The following is a 20,500-nucleotide window of genomic DNA, read 5'->3' as shown; positions in this document are numbered from 1 at the left end:
AGTACAAAGGATCTTGATCACAAGGGCCAATGGGCTGAGCAGTGGCAGATGGAATTTAATTGAGACAAATGTGAGGTGCTGCATTTTGGAATAATAAGTCAGGGCAGGACTTACATACTTAATGGTAAGGTCCTGGGGACTGTTGCTGAACAAAGAGACCTCGGAGTGCAGGTTGACAGTTCCTTGAAAGTGGAGTTGCAGGTAGATACGATTGTGAAGAAGGTGTTTGGTATGCTTGCCTTTATTGGTCAGTGCTTTGAGTATAGGAGTTGGGAGATCATGTTTCACCTGTACACAACATTGGTTAAGGCCACTTTTGAAGTACTGCATTAAATTCTGGTTTCCCTGCTATAGGGAGGATGTTGTGAAACATTAAAGGGCTTAGATAAGATTTATAAGGATTTTGTTAGGATTGGAGGGTTTGAGCTATAGGGACAGACTGAATAGGTTGGGGCAATTTTTCCTGGAGTGTCAGAGGCGAGGTGATGACCTTATAGAGTTTATAAAATCATGAGGTGAATGGATAGGGTGAATAGGCACGGTCTTTTCCCTGGGGTGGGGGACTCTAAAACTGGACGGCATGGGTTTAAGGTGAGAGTGGAAAGCTTTAAAAGGGACCCAAGGAGCAACTTTTTCAAGCAGACGATGATGTTTGTATGGAAAGAGCTGCCAGAGGAAGTGGTGGAGCTCGTACAATTTCAACATTGACAAGGCATCTGGATAGGTATATGAATAGTAAAGGTTTAGAGGGATATAGGCCAAATGCTAGCAAATGAGGTTAGATTAATTTAGGATATCTGGTTGGCGTGGATGAGTTGGGCTTAAGGGTCTGTTTCCGTGCAGTAAACTGTGAGCCTCTATGACCTTGAGAAATGTTTTTTTATTAGACAAAGAGCAAGAAAGACAATTGGTTATATATACCTCAAGGGTTACCATTCTGCAACTGTGAGGCAAGGCAAGGCAAGGAGGCAGGACTCCACAGAGCATCATCTGTGCCAGTGGTTTCCTATTACAACCAAAGTGCATCTTCCTAATTCACATTCTTATCACGGTCTAGATAGGTCTCAACTCCAATCTTACTTTTGGATGTGTGGATAGAAGCTTGTTTTCCTTTCTTTGTTCATTTATAGTCTGTGACTGTTCCCCAACATTGTTTTCCCTACAGTTGACCTCCTTTTCATTTGTGTTTATATATGCCTTATTTAAGTGTCTTTTTCTGACCTTACACAACAAAGAACAATGATATGATAGAAAGATCATTGGCATGACAGGATGGTGCCTCTTTGCTTTTGTACAGAAACTTTGCACACATTTTTACGTGTGATAAAGATCTGTGTTTTCACATCTAACTTTACATTTCAATACAGATTTGTCAAATTTCACTCTTTAAAAATGCCGAATCAAATTGTTTGTTATTTTCCTCCATTTAATACTTTCTAATTATCTTTTTGTTTCCCTTCCAGCACCTGTTTTTATTTTATCCTTCCTCTCATACACTTTTTCTGGAAAGCCATTTACACAATGCAAGCCTTGAGCCATGTTTCCATTTGCTGGTGCTAGGAATTTCATAAGAACATAGGCTCAGGAGTAGGCCATTCAGCCCCTCGAGCTTGTTCTGACATTCAGTGAGATCATGGCTGATATGTGGTCTAACTCCAAATGCCTGTCATTGGCCCATATCCCTCAGTACTGTTGCTAAACAAAAATGCATTTATCTCACATCTAACATCAATTGTCATTTGTGGAAGAGAGTTCCAAACATTTACCATGCTTTGGGTATAAAAATGCTTCCTAATATCTCTCCTGAATTGCCTGGTCCCAATTCTCAGATTGTGTCTCCTAATCCTAGAAACAACAATCACCTCCAAAGTTTCTTGTGACTAGAAAATTGACACTATTTGATCCATTTGCTACTTATGGTAACACCTTTACTGTTACACGTTCTCTGCCATATTTGTTGAGCAAAGTTAGCAGCTGGACATCAGAGCTCAAGAGGTGGTGGAGAAACTCAGCAGGTCTGCAGCCTCTGTAGAGAGAGAGAGCAGAGTTAACATTTTGGGTCAGTTGAACAGTTCGGTGTCTCTCCATCACTCTTTGGGGTGACTCAGTGGCTCAGTGCTTTGCACTGCTGCCTCACAGCCCCAGGGACCTGGGTTTGATTCCAGTCTTGGGCAGCTGTCTGTGTGAAATTTGCACATTCTCTCCATGTTGGTTTCCTCCCACAGTTCAAATGTGTGCAGACTGAATGGATTGGTCATGGGAAATACAGGGAGATGGAAGTGGGTTGGGATGTTCTTCAGAGGGGCACTGTAGACTTGATGGGCTGAATGGCCTGCTTCTACATTGTAGGGATTCTATAATTCTCTTTTTGTATTTCAGATTTCCAACATCTACAGTTCTATGAAAGTGTTTTAGAGGTTAAGAAGTCATTGGTTTGAGAGGACATTGTTGAGGAAGAATTAGTGAGTTATTACATTGCATTGTATTTGTGCCACACTTATGGTGGACAAAATGGATATTAATGGCAGTAAATGGGCAACCAGTCAAGCTGAATGACACTGAGCTTCTGGCATGATTATGTCAGCACTGTCCAAACAAGCAAGAAGTTTCCTTTGTGACTTGTGCCTGGTCAATAGTGTAGAGGCTTTGGCGGCATTCAAGAAGTGAGCATTGCAGTACAGAATACTGACCTGCTTTGATGTATATTGCACTGGTCCAGTTGAGCTACTGGCCAATGGTGACCACCAGAATATTTTCACTGGGGAATCCCAACATTATTAAGAAGATGATCATTATTTGTATTCTGCACCTATCAGCCCAAGCCAAGATGTTGTCCAGATCTTGCTGGACATGGTCATGGACTGCTTCAGTATTTGAGGAGTTCCAAATGGAGATGAGCACTGTACAATCATCAGCAAATGTCTCCCCTATTTCTGACATTCCGGCAGAGGGAAGGTAATTGATGAAGCAGCTGGAGATGCTTTGACATATCACACCACCCTGAGGAATCCCTGCAGTAGTGTCCTGGGCTGGTGTCCAATAACCATTTATTAACCTTATTACTTGATCCAGGTCTGACTCCTGTTTTGATTCCAGATTTCCTACGGGTCCTTGATGCCACACTCAATCATATGTGGCCTTGATACCAGGACAACCACACTTTCCTCACATCTGGAATTTAAATCTGTATTCCGCGTTTGAACGCAGGCTATAATAAGATCTGGAGTTGGATGTCCCTGCCAAGACACAGACTGGATATCGGTGAAATTATTGTCAATGAACAAGTGCCACTGGATGACACTGTGGCATCTTTATCACTTTGCTGATGCTTGAGAGTGATGGATGGGTAAATAATCAGCCAGGCAAGATTTGTCCACGTGGGGCCATTTCGGAGCTAGGAGTAGAGCACCTGATTGGGGGAGTCTCATGTTGGTCTCATGTGGGCAATGTCCCAGTCCATCGTGGCCAATCAAGGGTGGTCAGTGCCGCAGTGCTGGGGATAGTGGCGTGGTCAAGGATGCTGGTGTTGGTGCATCTGTTTTCTCAGTGAATTTGCAGGATCCTGTACAGGCAGCATAGGCGACGCTGCTCCAGCAACTCAAGGAGTCCATTCTACATACAATGCACTTGAACAGGTGCGTCTCCTCATCTGTTTCAAGTATAGCTTCATGTTATCATCCTCCATCATTTCAGGACAGCCTGAGTCTATACATTGCGTTACTTGTGCTTGTGATGACATGACTCTGTTTTAATTAAAACAGTCAGCTACCTCAGTGTCCCCACCAATACAACACACTTAAACAATAAGCAATATTTTTGCAGGAATTTTCACTGCCTGAGCTTGCTGTCACATTTGCACAGCTTCAGTGTAACTCATTGGGGTACAGTTTCCTCTTCACTATTTGATGTTAACCAGCAGAGCAGTTCATCTGTGCGGCATCAAATAGGCTTGATTTTACATTGACTGTAACTCTGCCAATCTGCTTCAAGTGGTTCTGACAATAGAGAGGACAATCAGAGCAATTTGATCAGCTGTCCAGATCAGTGTCCTGAATAGATATTAGATGGAGATGATAAGCTGTTGTATTTGAATCACACAAAGCCAACAAGAAAGTTATTAAAACAAGCTTCTAAACACAAGCTATTGTATAGCAGTGCCCTCTCGTGGTAGGCTTTGTACTTTTACGTGACAACACTGGTTTCACATTAAGCGAGCTGTATTAAAAATGTTGCTCTGTTAAATGTTGTTCCTCAAGTCTCCCAAACACACACAGAGTAAACACCATCTTTAATTGGTTTCTGTAGCGAGACTCCTCTCATCATATTGACACTCACAGTGGACAGGGTCAGGAGGAACCAATGCATGGCAAGCCAGTACAGCTATGCCATAGGACACAAGCTAAGGAAAGCCTTACATTTATATTCCAGCCAAAATAACATTTTTGGGCTGTAGTCACTGTTGTAATGTAGGACATATGGCAAATGGTTTATGCTCAGCAAATGGCACTGTAATGACAGCCAGATAATCTCTTTTTGTGGGGATGATTGAGGGATATATATTGACACCGGCAAGAATGTCTGTCTCGACCTTATTTTAAATATTGCCCATGGAATCTTTCACTTCTGACCAGGCAGACTGAAGGGGCTTTGGTTTGACATCTCAATCCAAAAGACCACATCTCCAACAGTACAGCACTGCCTTAGTACTGCAATAGAACAGCAGCCTTGATCTTTGTCGTCAGTTTCTTGCATGGATCTTGACTTGATAACCTTGTGAGTCAGAGAAGGGGAATGCTGCTAGACCAACCAAGTGCTGGTTCAAACATAATATTTGGCTCTATATAACTGTGGGTTGACAATGGAAAGCAGAAAGTAGGCCTTTCAGCCCATCCAGCTTGTTCAAGTTGATTGGAGAAGACAGCCTAAAGTACTGCAAATGCTGGAGATCTGAAACAAGCACAGAAATTGTTGGTGAAACTCAGCAGATTTGGCAGCATCTGTAGGAAGGAAGCACAGGTAATGTGTTGAGTCCAGGAGCATAGGGATCTGATGAAGAGATTTGTTCTGCTTCCTTCTCGCAGATGCTGCCGGATCTGCTGAGTTTCGCCAGCCATTTCTGTTTTTAGACCATAGAACATAGAACAGTACAGCACAGAGCAGGCCCTTCAGCCCACGATGTGCCGACCATTGATCCTCATGTATGCACCCTCAAATTTCTGTGACCATATGCATGTCCAGCAGTCTCTTAAATGTCCCCAATGAACTTGCTTCCACAACTGCTGCTGGCAACGCATTCCATGCTCTCACAACTCTCTGTGTAAAGTACCCGCCTCTGACATCCCCTCTATACTTTTCTCCAACCAGCTTAAAACTATGACCCCTCGTGATAGCCATTTCTGCCCTGGGAAATAGTCTCTGGCTATCAACTCTATCTATGCCTCTCATTATCTTGTATACCTTAATTAGGTCCCCTATCCTCCTCCTTTTCTCCAATGAAAAAAGTCCAACCTCAGTCAACCTCTCTTCATAAGATAAGCCCTCCAGTCCAGGCAGCATCCTGGTAAACCTCCTCTGAACCCTCTCCAAAGCATCCACATCTTTCCTATAATAGGGCGACAAGAACTGGACGCAGTATTCCAAGTGCAGTCTAACCAAAGTTTTATAGAGCTGCAACAAGATCTCACGACTCTTAAACTCAATCCCCCTGCTAATGAAAGCCAAAACACCATATGCTTTCTTAACAACCCTGTCCGCTTGGGTGGCCATTTTAAGGGATCTATGTATCTGCACACCAAGATCCCTCTGTTTCTCCACACTGCCAAGAATCCTATCCTTAATCCTGTACTCAGCTTTCAAATTCGACCTTCCAAAATGCATCACCTCGCATTTATCCAGGTTGAACTCCATCTGCCACCTCTCAGCCCATCTCTGCATCCTGTCAATGTCCCGCTGCAGCCTACAACAGACCAACTGTCAACGACACCTCCAACCTTTGTGTCATCTGCAAACTTGCTGACCCATCCTTCAATCCCCTCATCCAAGTCATTAATAAAAATTACAAACAGTAGAGGCCCAAGGACAGAGCCCTGTGGAACACCACTCACCACTGACTTCCAGGCAGAATATTTTCCTTCTACTACCACTCGCTGTCTTCTGTTGGCCAGCCAATTCTGTATCCAGACAGCTAAGTTCCCCTGTATCCCATTCCTCCTGACCTTCTGAATGAGCCTACCATGGGGAACCTTATCAAATACCTTGCTGAAGTCCATATACACCACATCCACAGCTCGACCCTCATCAACTTTTCTAGCCACATCCTCAAAGAACTCGATAAGGTTTGTGAGGCATGACCTGCCCCTCACAAAGCCGTGTTGACTGCATTTAATCAAGCCATGCTCTTCCAGATGGTCATAAATCCTATCCCACAGAATCCTTTCTAACACCTTGCAGACTACAGATGTGAGACTTACTGGTCTGTAATTGCCGGGGATTTCCCTATTTCCTTTCTTGAAGAGAGGAATTACATTTGCCTCTCTCCAGTCCTCAGGTACAACTGCAGTGGAGAGCGAGGATGCAAAGATCTTCGCAAGTGGCGAAGCAATTGCATTTCTTGTTTCCCAAAGCAGCCGAGGACAAATCTGGTCCGGGCCTGGCGACTTGTCAATCTTAATGTTTGACAAAATTTTCAGCACATCAGCTTCCTCTATCACTATCCATTCCAGCATGCACACCTGCTCTTCAAAGGTTTCATTTACTACAAAGTTTGTTTCTTTCGTAAAGACAGAAGCAAAAACCTCATTTAGGGCTTCCCCTACCTCCTCAGACTCCACACACAAGTTCCCTATGCTATCCCTGATCGGCCCTACTCTTTCTTTGACCATTCTCTTATTCCTCACATAAGTGTAAAATGCCTTTGTGTTCTCCCTAATCCAGTCTGCCAAGCCTTTCTCGTGTCCCCTCCTGGCTCTCCTCTGACCATTTTTGAGCTCCTTCCTCGCCAGCCTGTAATCCTCTAGAGCTGAGCTTGACCCTAGCTTCCTCCACCTTATGTCAGCTACCTTCTTCCTTTTGACGAGAAGCTCCACCGCTCTCGTCATCCAAGGTTCCTTTATCTTACTCCTTCTTGCCTGTCTCAGAGGGACATATTTATTCATCACTCGCAACAACTGTTCCTTAAGCAGTCTCCACATGTCTATAGTAACATGTGGATAATCTGTAACCCACTCCACTGCTCATCTTTGCTCCAAACTCATTAATACCCCTGCCTGGCACGAATCTACAATCTCAGTTTTGGGTTTTCAATTTACCATGCGCCTCGACCTAGTCTCAGCAAGTAATTGCTCCAGATTTCCATTCCTCTCCCCTGCATCTTGACTTCAGTGCTGACTGAGTAATTGCTAATTTAAAGGTTTCCCCCTTTTTACATAGACTCGTTCACCAGAGGAAATTACTTATTTACATCAAATCCTTCAATCATCTTGATTGCCTCACCCCGTTGTCTCTTGTACATGTCTGGTGTAGGGAATTCCATCTAGTCTCTTCTATGGCATCCACAATGCTGAGTTCTCACCCATACAAGCACAGTTGTACAAGGTCATGTTCTAACACGTTGGGATAAAAAAAAAGGAAAATTAAAATGTAGAACCTTTCTTCCTTGGCTGTCTTCTCTTTTCTGAAGATTAATGATAGGGGAAAGAAAAATCTTGTAACGGAAACTGTTCCCAGTGGAGAAACTGGAATTGATTGTCTCAGTAATAGCAGGTAAGCATACTCTAGCACATGTGTAACACAATATCAGTATTGTGAGTGTTATCTGCCTGATACCCACCATTAGCCTGTATCATTGATTAGGGATCAAGTACATCTTCTGAACATTACATTACTACTCCTAACAATGCTACATTTTTTATTTGTTTCTTGCTGATATGAATTGACAATTAGATGCATTGTTTCCCACATTGTGCCTGAGAATGATCTGCCCCATCTTGCATACACCATCCTTCAGTGCTCTATCTGTCAGTTGAGTCACTCTGTCCTTTAAAGGGTCTGTATGCTAGACCCTAACACATTCACTCACCATGAGAATTGTTGTATTCATGTTAAGACTGAGAAGATTACTATAAACATACCATCCATTCTAATCATGTCATATGGACCTGTAGACAGAACAGATTCGGATCTCTGAGGAGTTAAACCCAGCATTCGGCCCTCCCTAAAATCTCTTTAACAATATCTACTGTGTCAATGTAAAGGAGTCTTGCCTAGTTAGACCGGAAATGGGTTCTCCTCTATTACACTACGAAGCACAACCTATGGTTTCCTGCACTGAAAGAGGTAGATAGACCAAACACGAAGTGAATGCAAAGGGAAATTGGTAACAGCAAACTGCCCCAAACAATCCTGACCCAGTGCTGCATACAGGAAAATGTATTAATTACCATAAGGTAGCAGGATTAGTAATCTGGGGAAAGATCACATTTATCTCCCTTTGCTCAGTGACAGAGCATGGCCAAAGTTCACCATCACTTTATCCATCCATTCAAGCAGCTGACCATCATACGGTGCCGGTGATTTTTTTTCCTGAGAAGAGGCTGCTAACATGGTTCAGCTTTATCGTACAATTTGCCTACACCCCAACATAGTGGTGGCTCATTTGCCAATGAATTTGGTCATCTCTGAAATCTGAAAGCCATCATAATGCATAACTAGCTTTATTCACTGTCATCACCCCAGTTCTTATACCAAAATACCCACTCTCCTTTTCCACCTTCTCTCATCTCACCTACCTCGACAAGGGCACAAAAGTTCCTCAATCAGTGTTATATATTCTTTGCTAGTCAGTGTTAATTGGGTTGACACCAGGGTTTACCCTAATAGGACATGTCCCATTGAGACATCTAGTCATCTGGAAGCATTAGTTGTACCACATGAAATACATTGTATTAATCACCTTTGATAAATTAATTACCTTTGACAGTTTTAGTAATCTGGTGCATAAAATTGTCAAGTGGCCTCGTTATTCCTGTGCCTGCAAGATCACACAATCTACTCCATGTTTCCAATCTGATCTGATGGATTCTGAAGTGGCTGATAAGTTGAATGTGCGATCTACAGATCTTCCCCCCAGAGCAAGGGCAGGTATTGCTCAAAGGGTTGGATAGATGAGGCTTTTGGAATTTTGTGCAGTCTCTCTGATGCCTTGACTTCACCTCTGCCTGTTCCCAAATGAACTGGCTCCATTTCCAGTTAATCACAGACCTGAGAATCCCATGACCCAGCAGAGTATGGTTGACCTCTTCCAGGCTTTGAGGACTTTCCTAAAAAAGCCGCTTTTGGAATAGTATGTTCAATCTTTGTCACCCTGCTTTAAGAAAGACATTGTTAAACATGAGAGGGTGCAAAAAGGATTTACAATAATGTTGCTGGGGCTAGAGGGTTTGAGCTACATGGAGAGGCTGAATCGGCTGGAACTATTTTTCCTGGAGTGTCAGAGGTTGAGGGGTGACTTTATAGAGGTTTATAAAACCGTGAGCGCCATAGATGGGGTAAAAAACCAAGGTCTTTTCTGCAGGGTAGGGAGTTCAAAACTGGAGGGCATAGGTTTAAGGTAAGAGGGGAAAGATTTGAAAGCAACCTAAGGGGCAACTTTTTCACACAGAGAGTGGTGCATGTATAGAAATAGTTGCCGGAGGAAGTGGTGGTGACTGGTACAATTACAATATTTAAAAGCACCTGGAGGGGTACAATAATAAGAAGAATTTAGAGGGATATGGGCCAAATGCTGGCAAATGGTACTACATTAATTTAGGATATCTCATCGGCATGGGTGAGTTGGGCTGAAAGGCCTGTTTCTGCTGTACATCTCTATGATTCTAAGTATCTATTGGCGTCTCCTGTCATTACCAGGTTCTGAAAAAAAAACAGTTACTTTGGGAGTGTTGGTTTCAGGAACATGCCTCACTCAGTGGAGCTGGTTTTGACTAATGAGCTCCTTAATACTAGGCAAGGTGGCTTAGGGGAGGATACTACTGGTGGATCACAGTTCTTTCCAACAGATTTGTAGCCTCTCGTGATGGTGCCACTAATACTTCTCCAATGCTTCCGGGTATTTTCCACAGATTGACCAAGCCACTGGAGCATATAGGAGCATTGGGCTCATTGCTGTCTTAGTTTTCAGATCCTGATCCTTAAATACTCTTAGAAAATGTATTTGAAGACATATGTGTACATGGCTTTTTGCCAATAATGTTGTCCTTAAACCACAGAAAGTCTGCTGTGTGACAAACACTTTCACTTTGTTAGTACTCATCCACTTATGGGACATGAGTGTCGCTGGTCAGACAGAATTAATTGCCCAACCCTAGTCACCCTAAAGAATGTGGTGATGAGCTGTGTTCTTGAATTGTTGACGTTCATTTGCTTTAGATGCACTCACAACGCTGTAAGGGAGGGAGTGCCGGGATTTTGCTCTATTGATAGTAGAGGAATGGCGATATGGTTCCAAGTCAGGATAGTGAGTGGTTTGGAGAGGAACTTGCAGGTGGTGATGTTACCATGTATCTGCTGCTCTTGTCCTTCTAGATGGTGGTCATTGTGGCTTTGGAAGATGCTCTCTAAAGATCTTTGGTGAATTTCTGCAGTGCATCTTGTAGACAGTACTGTTGCTACAGAGCATCAGTGGTGGAGCAAGTGGACATTTATGGATGTGGAGCCAACCAAGTGAGCTGCTGTATCCAGGATGATGTCGTTGTTGGAGCTTCAATCATCCAGGCAAGTAGGGATATTCTATCACACTCCTGACTTGTGCCTTGTAGATGGCAGACAGGCTACGGGGAGTCAGATGATGGAACTGCAAGATTCCTCACCCTTTATGACCATAGTAGTCCATTTGGAATCATGTTTGTCTGTTCTAATGCCAGAATATTTTTACTCTCTAAGTTTGAACTGTGGGAGAGCAGCATCTACACATGAAGTTCACCCAGTTCATTGCACAAGTATGCTCCCACCCACACCCCTCCAGTTCCCTATTTCAGAAGAAATGAAATACAGACCTATGAAGTATTTAGAACCGCGATTCACTCAAGGGAGAAAGGAACCATTTTCAATAATATACACCTGTACACCTGGTGCCCCAACACACAGACACAGAGGCAGAAGGTGAAAGATTCAAGCCTCACTCCAAACCCTCAAACAGGCTGACTCTTTCAAAGATAAAGAATTACATTTATATTGCTCCTTTCTTAAACACAAAGCACCCCAAACACTTTCTAGCTAAAGACGAATTTTTGAAATAAAGTCATCGATGTAAAGTCAAAAAATGTAGCAGCCAAGCTATGCTCAGCAAGCTCCTGTAAACAGTAACGTGGTCATGATCAGGCAAATTGCTTTGCAATTTTGATTGAATGATTTAAAAAATAGCCAATTGCCCATTGATAATTCCCTGATCTTCTATATAACCAGTACTTTTGGAATTTTTATCTTTACCTGAGAGGGCGAATGCAGTGTTAGAGTATGAGCTCATCTGACAAACAGGACCTCCAACAGTGCCGCACTCTCTCTGAATTGTAGAGGGCTCAAGTCCCTAACTCAAAGAACAGCATACTACCAAAATAGCCAAAGCTGACACATAGTGCAGTACCAAGGGAATGCTATAGTGTTCATGGTGCTGACCTTCTCTTGAGACAGTAACCCTGAGATGTCACCTGGATGGTCAGGCACATGTCTGTTGAAGAAGTGTAGAAGATGTCATCCCTCTCCCATGCCCCAGCTAAATGATATTCCTCAACTAAACTTGCCCTCTTCCACAAAACTTATTTGCTTATTTATCCAATTTGCCCTTTGTGGACACAACTAAACCACTTACTCATCCAAATTCCATTAGTAACTATGCCCAAACAGAAATCAATTAAATAAAATATTTGCAGGCTCCTGAGGATGTGAGAGTGCTCAATTAAAGCAAATCTTTTGTTTCTACCATTAGGAGATATCAATAGAAAACGCCCTTTAATGTCTAGCTCAATGGACTGTGAATCCTGTTTAATCTCTTGTCCCAATTTCCATGAAATATGCTTAATCTCAGCTGCAAGCTCTGTTTTAGACTTTACAGTGTTTTGGGCATTATTTTCAAAAGCTCTTTTGATTCAGAACTTGTCTCCTAGGATTGGAAAATTGTCAACATCACTACATTATTTAAGAAGAGGGGAGACAAGGAAATTGAAAACTGTCTAAGGTCTGTCGTGGGGGAGATATTAGAATTTGTTATTTGGGATGGAATGACTGAGCACTTGGACAAATATGACCCGATTACACAGAGTCAGAATGGATTTATAAATGGTAATTCATGTCTTGCTAGCTTACTTACAATTTTTGAAGAGGCCACTAATGTGGTAGATAAGGGTGTCTGTGGATGTTATTTAGTTGGATTTCGAGAAGGCATTCAGTAACGTCCCACATAACAGAATGTAGGCATAACTGAATGCAAATGGAATTGGAGTTAAGCTGGAAGATGACTAGGGGATTGGTTCAGACGTAGGAAGCAGAGAGCAAGGATAAATGGGAAGGATTTTAACCCTCACGTACAGGTGAGCTAAGAGCTCTAGGTAGATATAAATATATCATTTAAGATCACAACTGCAACTCAAATCAAATTTTCCAGCTTCTGGAGAGCCATTTTGATTGTTTTGAGAAACCTACTTGCTATGGACTGGACGTTAATTATTGCAGGCGTGTGGATATGTATAGCAACAATTAATGTCCTAAAGAGACTTTTGTTCTGTCCTTCTAAATTAAACTTGTCTGAGCTTTAAATTACATTTTTGTTGTGAGTTGACAATTCACATTAGAACATACCTTTTAGTTTTAAGAATCAAAGTTTCATTGTAGAAAATGTAGGTATCTAAATGAAAGACTGGTGAAAGCAACCCTGAACTAAGGGTAATTCAAACAAACTTGGAGTTTATTATTCTTAAAAAGTTGGAGCGGAGATTAGCAGTTAGATAGGTAAGATCATCAAAGAGGAAATGGATTTCCTTAGCTGAAATACTAGAGCAATGATTTTTGCAGGGGTGGGGGCAATCTTTTGCAGTAAAGTTGTGGTTTTAAACCATTGCAACGGGTTATTGGAAATGAAGGGTTTTCTGATGTTTAAAGCCAGTGGCCAAAAGTTACGTGAATTTGTGAACTATAGTTGTGAAACACAAAATCATAAGTTCAGTAAAGAAACTGGAGGATCGCTTAACCAAAAGGACAGCAAATAATCAGGAGATGATGTGAACATGTTCAGTAGGTACTACATTAATAATGGGTGACTTTAATCTTAATGTAGGTTGAGAAGGTCAAATTGGAAAAGGTAGCCATGAGGAAGAATTCGTAGAGTATATTCTGGATCGTTTCCTAGAAAAATATGTTGCAGATTTAACACCAAGGATCAGGTGTTGAAACTGGTAATCTGTACTGAAGGAGATTAATTAAATAGAGTCATAGAGTCATACAGCATGGAAGTAGGCCCTTCAAGTCCAACTAGTCCACCCCAGAGTTAAATATTCCATAGGTAACAGTTGGCTATAACATATTAGAATTTGTCATTCAGTTTGAGAATCTTGGGTTGGAAACAACTGTGCAAAGCTTAAATGGGGTAATTACAAAGTAATGAGGTTGGAGTTGGCTGGAGTGAACTGGAAAAGGAATCTAGTTGAAAATAAAGTTCAGGAACAATGGCAGACATTTAAGAAAATAGTTTGTGACTCACAATGAAGATATATCCAAGTAAGGAAGAGGGATCCTAGGGAGCAGATAAAGCAACTATGATTGCCAAGGGGTTAAGGACAATATCAAATTGAGATAAAAATATACAATGTAACAAGGATTAGTGGTTAAACTGTTTAAAAAAACAATAAAAGATGGCCAAACAAAAAAACAGAGCGAGAAAATAAACTTAGAAGGTAAACTCGGAATTTATACATTATGAAAATGTCATAGCTTGTTTAAGTATATAAAAAAAGGCCAAAATGAACATAGTCCCCTTGGCGAATGAGGTTGAGGGACCATCACAGGGATCCAGGAAGGCAGAGGAGTTAAATAACTACTTTGCATTAGTCTTGTCAGCAGACGACGTCACTAGAATTTCAAAAACACTGAATTAGGGGATCAAAAGTAGGGAGAAAATAAGCACAATAAATAAGACAGAGAAAATACACAGCAGAAATTACTGAGACTGAAGGCCTGACAGGATTTGATGAGTTTCATCGCAGGATATCAAAGGAAGTAGCTACAGAAATAATGGGTGTGTTAGTGTAATTGTCAAACAATCCTTTCTAATTCCAGAGGATTGGAAAACCACCAGTGTAACACCTTCATTCAGGAGTAGACGGAGACCAGAAAATAGGTAACAATGGGCCAGTTAGCATAATATATGTCATTGGGAAAATGTTGGTGTCTATTATATAGGATATAATAGCCAAATTTTTAGAAATTCATAAGATAATTAAGCAGAATCAGATATGCTTTATGAAGAGGAGGTCTAAAAATGTACTAGATTTCTTGGAGATAATTGTATCAGGGATAATGGGAACTGCAGATGATGAAGCGTCAAGGCCCAAAATGTCAGCTTTTGTGCCCCTAAGATGCTGCTTGGCCTGCTGTGTTCATCCAGCTCCACACTTTGTTATCTTAGATTTCTTTGAGGTGGTGATAAGCAGGATTGATAAAGGGGAAAGTGCAGATGTAATATACTTGGATCTTCAACAGTCAGTCAATAAGATATGGGCATAAGGCAATTTGATAAGATGAGTCCATGGTGTTGGAAGTAGTATGTGTGCATGAATCGAGGATTAGCTAACTAATTGAAGGTAGAGAGTAGGGATTCAAATAATTGGTGTTGTCATGAGGCTTGTGGCTTTGGGATCTATTCCATATGCTGGAGAGAATGCTATCCTTATCTTTTGTAGTTTATGGCTTGCAATCATTTCCTTTTATCTATGAATGGCTCTGATAGGTTTTTGCAAGCTTTTTTATCTACACATTGTAGATAATCCTGGTCTCTGGAAGGATATCTCCCACTCATACAGATGATTCCACTCTTCCTTCACAGTTACCTTCACTTGACTGCAAATGACAACGTTACATCATGGTATACAGTACTATTTCATCATCATATTCACTCTTATTAGACCACCGGAAGAAATGCGGTTCAGGTGAAAGGGAGGTTCAAGGTGGAGTTTCCCAACGTTACTGTTACGACACCAGCTCTTTCAGATATATATCTATAACATTCTAGTGTTTAATGCACAGGACATAATTTCAAAATATGCAGATAATTCAGAACGTAGAAGTTTTATCAACTGCGAGAAGGATATTGAAGAACTGCAAAAGAGCATATCAAGTTGTTGCAATGGGCAGACAAGTAGCAGATGAAATTCAATGTAGAGTAATTTGAAGTGAGTCATTTTGGGAGGAAGAATGCAGAGAAACAATATGAAATAATTAAACTAAGTAATTCAATTCTACAGGGGTTTTAGGAGCAGGCTCTATTTGTGCATATTTCATAGACAATGAGAGGACAGGTTAAGTGAGCAGGTAATGAAGCATGTAGGATATAAGTTTTATAAATTTGGCTATACAATACAAGAGCAAAGAAGTTATGTTGAACTCATAGGGAACACTAATGCAGTTTCAGATAGAGTACTGTGTTCACTTCTGAGCACAACAACACAGGAAAGATGTGAAGGCATTGGAGAGATCGCAGAAAAGATTCATGAGAATAATTCAGGGATGATCCAAAGATTGAATAAGTTAGAGAGGAGATTGTACGGACATATTCAAAATCATGGGTGGTCTGCAAAGAGTAAACAACGAGAAACTGGTCACATTAGTGGAAGGACCAAACATCAGAGAGTATAGTAAAAGAAACAATGGAAGCACAAGGCAAAACATGTTCAAACATTGAGTTCGGGATCTGGAGTATGCTGTTTGAGATTGTGGTGAAAGCAGGTTCAAGAGAGAATTATATTATTGTCTGGAAAGGAAGAATGTTTGAAGGCTATGGGGAATAGGCAAGAGAATGCCAATAGATTGCTTAATCAAGGTGGCAGTATAGGTTTGACAGGTTCAATGGCCTCCTGTTCGGAAACCATTCCAAAATTTTGTTGACAGCACTACTAATGTGAACAGGTTTGATGACAACGTTAGGGCTGATCCTGAGAGAATGGATGAATGGAACAACAAAAGAAATAGGTGCTAGAGTAGATCATTCAGCCCTTCAACCTTGATCCAGCATTCAATAACATCCTAACTGATCTTCAATCTCAACAGACCCTTTTGAACCATCTAAATCTGGCTAGGTACTTAGGAATCTATCAATCTCTGTCTTGACTATGTATAATACTCAGACTGTGGTAGAAAATTTCAAATTCCACGACTCTTTTAAGTGAAGGAATTTTTCCTCATTTCAATTGTAAATGGCTGGCCCTTTATTCTGAGACTGTGACCCAGCAGTCCAACTTCTGCATGTAGGACAAATATCTTCTCTGTATTCATCCTGTTAAGCACTTATAAAGTGTTATATGTTTGAATTCAGTGACCTCACATTCTTCTAACCACTATTTAGTGCAAGTCCAGTATACTCAATTTCTCCTTAAAGGATAGATGGGTAGGTGATGGCCTAGCGTGTATAATCACTAGACTAAAAACCAACAGAACTGCAGATGCTGTAAATCAGGAACAAAAACAAAGTTGCTGGAAAAGCTCAGCAGGTCTGGCAGCAGCTGTGAAGGAGAAAACAGAGTTAACGTTTCGGGTCCGGTGACCCTTCAGTTCTGAGGAACGGTCACCAGATCCGAAATGTTAACTCCATTATCACTAGATTAATAATCCAGAGACCCAGATAATATCTAGGGACCTGGGTTCAAATCATGTCATGACAGATGGTGGAATTTGAATTCAATAATAATATGGAACTAAGGGTCTGATGATGACCACGACACCATTACTGATTGCCAGGAAAAAAAAACCTTCTGGTTTACTAATGTCCTTTAGGGAAGGAAGCTACCATCCTTACCTGGCCTGGCCTACAGGTGACTCAAAACCCACAGTAATGTGGTTGACTCTTAACTGCCCTCTGGGCAATTAGGGATGGACAATAAATGCTGGACTAGCCAGCAACACCCACATCCAATGAATTAATTTTTAAAAATCCTCTTATCCCAGGTCCCAGACTGGTAAAACCTCATCACACTCCCTGTAGAACAATTATGTCACAACCAGATGAGTAGATCAAACCTGCACTTGCTACTTCACCTGTGGCTTCATCAATGTCCTCTTCAATTGCAGTAAGACTTCTTACTGTCCTAAACTTTCAAACAAAAAGCTAACATCCCAACTACTTCCCTAATAGTTTGTTGTATGTACAGTTTATTTAAATGAAGATTGATTTTACAATTATGAGGTTCGGGGGATCGGGGTGTTTTAGTGATAACAAGGTGTGGAGCTGGATGAACACAGCAGGCCAAGCAGCATCTTAGGAGCACAAAAGCTGACATTTCGGGCTGGGACCCTTCATCAGAAAAAGTGTTTTAGTGTTTGAGTTTCAAGAAGTTAGTATGTAGGCGCAGCACATAATCAGAAAAACCATTGGGATGCTCTCCTTTATTATGAGAGGAATCAAACACAAAAGTAAAGATGTTATGCTTCAGTTATACAGGATATTGGTGAGACCACACCTTGAATACAGTGTGCTGTTTAAGTTTCCTTATTTAAGGAAGGACTTAAATGAATTGGACGAGTTTACAAGAATGATACGGGAATGTGTGTGTTGTTTTATGAGCAATGATCAGATGTTGTGCTTCTTTCCATGAACAGGTATGACATTCCAGAATTCCTCTCCTGAACGTCATTGAATTTGTATCTGCAGTCAGCCTGACTCCAGCTGTCTTCTCTTAAAAATTCAAATTGGATTTAAAAGGTTGTTATGTCCATTTGGGGTTACAATCTATGCTCAAGATATGCAGTATAATACTTTAAGAAGAACAAAACCATAGTAGATTTTTGTGCAATGTTATGTTATGCTCCTCCTTACAGTATATTACACCTCCTAAAGTATGATACCAAATCAATACACTGTTACATTACAGCTCGCTGCTATACTAAAACGAAACATTTGTACACTCAGGCATTGCTCCTTTTATACTACAACTTGCCTCATTACACCAAAGAATAGTCAATTATAGTAATAATGCTATGCTGCCTCTGTCATAGTATACCCTTGCCCTCTTCTATTATGATACTGATTCTCATATTATGGCATGGAGCTGTAGCTCACAAATGACTATCGACATACCTTTTCATTGCAGAGAGATAACTGATTACAAATATCTTGAAGCTCACCAAACTGCAAGAACTGGGAAAGGTAAGGAGCTAGGCCTCCATGAACAAAGCCATGCTGTTGGCTTTATTCTGCACCACATTCCTGTCACTCTCAAATCGTACTTCCTATTTTAAGTGTTGTGGTCTGTTATATTGCGTGACTGCCTCCCTTATGTTATAATAGTTCCTTCATTATACTACAGCTGATCCTCCCCCTGAATCATGGCCCAAGGAGTCCCCTCATGATCTATTCCTGGCTCTCTTCACTGTCATCTTTATGTTACTCCTTGACACATGCTCCATAGACTTGGCTTCCATGTCCATACATAGCCCTTTGACACATAGTCCTTTCTCTCTGCTGTCCCTTCATGGCCTTGGAGTTGTTACATTGCTTGTCCGATATCCAGTTTAAATGAGTTACAATTTCTGGCTGCTCAATATCTGAGAGGCCAAAATCACCTTCAGCTCCAATAGGAACACCAAACCCTTGTTACTGGCATCATTCACTTTCTGGCTTTGGCCTAGAAAGATTATTTGCAATCCTAAGGGATTGATCTTAAGTTGAACTGCCCTCATGCCCTTATGGGGAGATGATGGCATGTTGGTAATGTCACATGTCCAATAATCTTAAGGTCCAGGCTAATATCCTGAAAGCATGTGTTCAAATCTCACCAGAGCAACTAAAATCTGAAATTGAAAACTAGTCTGGTTCATGGTGATGATGAAACTATCATCAATTGTTGCAAAAGAATTCTAGTTCACTAATGTTTTTTAGGGGAGGAAATCTGGTGGGACTCCTGATCCACAGCAATGTGGCTGACTTTGACCTACCCTCTGAAATGGCCTAGTAAGCCAGTTCATTCAAGGGCATTTAGGTGAGGGTAACAAACACTAACCTTATCAGTGATGCTCCAAATCCAATCTTAAAATTCTCTCCTTCGCAAAGAACATTGACTATCATGATGTTATATTCTTGTCATTGAAATTCTCACCTATGCTTTGCCAGCCCCATACTCTCGTATTCCAGTGCTGTCCTGATCAGCCTTCAGCTTTCCACCCTCAAGGTCAACTGAAACTCTGCAGTGCACATTTAATCACACACCAAGATCAGATTACCTGGCACTTCCTTTCCTTGTTGGTTGGCACTGACATTCTTACTGGACATCTCAGGTTTACATTTCTTATCTTCTCTTTACATGCAACCATGGTAACTTTCTCCAGTGCTGTAAGGTCCTCCGTGTAAACACGCCACCCCACCTCCTGAACTCTCCTTCCTCTATCGGTTGCCACTTGTGAATCCCCCTACCTTTCCCTCAAACACCATCTAGCCTGACCTTTAAAGATATTCTATTATTACTGTGTTGTTAGAATTGTTATACAGACCATCTTGCACTTGATTGCATTAGAATCCATTATATCTGCCTCTGTCCTAGTAAAGTATCACCTGCTAATAATAAAGAAATACTGTCTTGTTAGGGCAATCTTACCATAGTAATTTGTTACATTATAGGACTGCCTGATACACATCACATCCTCCATTGCATTGTACTATTCTCTTAACATTTAGCATTAACACTTCTATATTACCACAGGATGTCTCTTTATTGTAGAGTGATAATTATTATTATAATTATTATCTTAGATAGGTGCCTCTATTACATTTGGGTATCAGCATACAGTTCTTAGACCTGTAATGTAGAGGCCTAAGATAACAAGGTGTAGAGTTGGATGAGCACAGCAGTCCAAGCAGCATCAGAGGAGCAGGAGGGCTGACATTTCGGGCTTGAAACGTCAGCCTTCCTGCTCCTCTGATGCTGCTTGGCCCACTGCGTTCATCCAGCTCTACACCATGTTATCTCAGATTCTCCAGCATCAGCAGTTCCTTCTAGCTCTGAAACAGTGTACAGGCCTAGATCATTTATCTGTTGAGAACAGTTTAATCCTGAGGGATTTAAATTCTGATAATTAAATAAAGTCACAGCTAGTAACATTAACCTTAAAACTACTGGAGTGTTAAACACCCCAGCTCATTAAAGTCCTTTGGGAAAGGAAATCCGCTGTTCTTACCCCAGCTGGTCTAAACATGATTCTGGAGCCACAGGAATGTGGTGGACTCTGAGCATTCCTCTGAAATGGCCAAACA

The sequence above is a fragment of the Stegostoma tigrinum genome, chromosome 8 (assembly GCF_030684315.1).
Source record: "Stegostoma tigrinum isolate sSteTig4 chromosome 8, sSteTig4.hap1, whole genome shotgun sequence".
NCBI lineage: Eukaryota > Metazoa > Chordata > Chondrichthyes > Orectolobiformes > Stegostomatidae > Stegostoma > Stegostoma tigrinum.
The sequence above is the reverse complement of the archived record's forward strand: the minus strand, read 5'-3'. Positions refer to the sequence as shown.